Source organism: Odocoileus virginianus, chromosome 17 (genome assembly GCF_023699985.2).
Source record: "Odocoileus virginianus isolate 20LAN1187 ecotype Illinois chromosome 17, Ovbor_1.2, whole genome shotgun sequence".
NCBI lineage: Eukaryota > Metazoa > Chordata > Mammalia > Artiodactyla > Cervidae > Odocoileus > Odocoileus virginianus.
In genome coordinates this window covers 35,484,154-35,486,806 of record NC_069690.1, presented here as the reverse complement: position 1 = coordinate 35,486,806, position 2,653 = coordinate 35,484,154, and the positions used below count along the sequence as shown (strand labels likewise).

The 2,653-nt window shown below is 41.1% G+C and overlaps 1 non-coding gene across 1 annotated transcript; it reads left to right on the top strand.

Annotated features, from left to right (window-relative positions):
• The first annotated feature begins 2,046 nt into the window (after positions 1–2,046).
• On the top strand, positions 2,047–2,153 carry LOC139039232 (U6 spliceosomal RNA). The gene has a single exon (XR_011492555.1). It is a non-coding gene; the product is annotated as a U6 spliceosomal RNA (small nuclear RNA).
• The last annotated feature ends 500 nt before the right edge of the window (positions 2,154–2,653 follow it).

Here is a 2,653-nt window from a genome sequence, read left to right as displayed (position 1 = left end):
CATTAAAGTGTTGGAATTTGATGAGCCAGAAAGTCAGCCTCTGGGACTGGGGAGGGCTGGCCTCTCTTCAACCACATGACAGCCCAATATGCTAAGAAATCAAAATGAGGCTGTTTGTTAGCAAGGAACAGGATGCAAGGGAGCATGGATGTTGGAATTGCGACCAACCGTGTCTGATACGGTGCGTCTGTTTTGAGCGAGCTAGTCAAGGAGGGCTCCATGAGGAAATAACATTCACAGCAAGAAATAAAGAAGTTAGATGTGAAAGGTTGGGTGGGATGGGAAGAGAGAATAACATTGACATGTCCAGCCCAAGGAAAGGCATGGCAGAGAGATTTAGCTGGTAAAGTGACAAGAAGCCCTGTTTAGATTCAGACAGTTTATTACTAATACAGACACCAGAAGGAAGGGTAGCCAAAGATGCTAACTCCTAATGACCTTTGAGTAAGGCATCACAGAAACAAAGGGGGCGGGAGGTTAGGACGCCCTGTTGCTGAAGAGCCCGCGCCCTAAGCGGGTGGTGGGGTGGGTGAGACAGAAAGCCTCAGACCTCACCAGGACCCAGAGGCTGGGAGAAACTATCTCCTGACAGCTTTCCTGGTAGATAAGGAAATGAGTAAGAAGTGGCCTTGTAGCAGCTCCTCACCGGCCTCTTTTGTCGTAGGAGGATCACATGGTATTCTGCAAGACAGATTTCGCTGAAGTTCCAGCATTGCCGATGTGGACTCTGTTGAGCCGTGTAAGGTTGCCAGGGTGCCTCAGTGGAGCCGTTTCCCTAGAGTGCAGAGACCCCCAGGCAGGCTGGACCTTGGTGCTCTGAAGGAACCCAGTGTGGTCGAACTATAATGAGTGAATGGGACTGGGAGAGTTACCCACCACGTTCTAAGTGCAGTGAGAGGTCTCTGAAAGTTTCTAAGCAGGAGAAAACCCCACAGATCCTGACAGTTGGAAATCCCCACTGAAAGAACCCTGGCAGGTCACCCTTGTGCAATAGTTCTTAAATTTTTTGATCTTAGGAGCTTCTGTGTTCTTCAAAGTTATTAAGTATTCCAAAGAGCTTTTAAAAATGGATGATGGGGGGTGCAGAAATTAGGAGTTTGGGGATTAACATATACACATTACTATATATAAAATAGGTAACCAACAAGCACCTACTATGTAGCACAGGGAACTAAACTCAATATTTTGTAATAACCTACAAGGGAAAAGCATCTGGAAAATACATATATTACTTATTTATATGCATATACTTTTTCAGGTATATGTTAATCCCTGGGCTATACACCTGAAACTAACACAACATTGTAAAGCAACTATACTTCAATTTAAAAACGGATGGATTATACATATTCAAGATTGAAATGAAAAAAATAAAGAATATTTACTTACTCATTTAAAAATAACAATAAACTATGTGTTAATGTATTTTTATGAAAAATAACTATAGTTTTCAAGTAAAAATATTTAGTGAGAAGAGTGGCATTGTTTTACATTTTTGCAAATCTGAGGTTCTTCATTCATTCTTTTATGCTATCACAGGTCATGTAGCCTCTGGAAAACTCTGCTGACACTCAGGAGAGAATGAGAGTGAAAAAGGTAAATAATAGTATTGTCATGAAAATAATTTTGACTTCAAGTACCCCCTGAAAGGGCCTCAAGGACCCCCAGGTTATCTGAACCACACCTGGAGAGCCACTGTCTTGGAGTGAAACTCACCCCTGGACATTCACACCAGTGAAGCTTCCAGCCAGCTTTTCCGTGCTTGTATTAGCTGGAATATCAGTTAGAGCAGATTTTGACTTACTATACCAAGGAGACCCCAAGATACAGTGGACTAAAGAAGATAGAATTTAGTTTCTCTTTGTTCCACAGGTCATTCACAGACCCAGTTTCCTTTCTTTGGTTTGTCATCCCCTAAAACATTGTCTTCATTTAATCATGGGCCATCTGTGTTCCAGCTTGCAGGAAGGAAAACAGAGGAAAATCAGGGCAGCAATTTTGTTGTAAGCATATGAGGCAGAAGCAGCACATAGAAATTCCACTTCAGTGCTCACTTTGGCAGCACATATACTAAAATTGGAATAATACAGAGAAGATTAGCATGGCCCCTGTGCAAGGATGACACGCAAATTCGTGAGGCGTTCCATATTTTAAAAAAAAAAAAAAGAAATTCCGCTTCAGTTTATTGGTGAAACTTTGCTGCATGACCTCATCTAGTCACAGAAGAGGCTAGAAAATGTATCCTTTAGCTGGGCAGCCAAGTATCCAGGAAGAAAGGATTGGGGACTAACCAGCAGTCTGAGTACCTCACTTTCAAATATGAATAGACAGTGATGTAAGTCCATTTGAGAAATCCATAAAATGAAAAAGAAAAGCAAAACAAACAAAACAACTAAACAAAACAAAAACAAAAGAACACAAACAAAAAACTTGGCAGAATCAAAAACAAGGCAAAGAGCATCGAAAATCTAAACCAACTAACCAAACAACACTGTAACGGATATCCTCAAGTAAAGGCAAAGAACCTTGAAAGATGCATGAAATGAGAACAGATGCTATTAAGAAAAATGGGTAGAGATGAAAGGTGTTTTCCCTTAAAATCAAGATCAAGGTAAACATGCCCACTTCCATTGCTTCTATTCAATATTAGGAG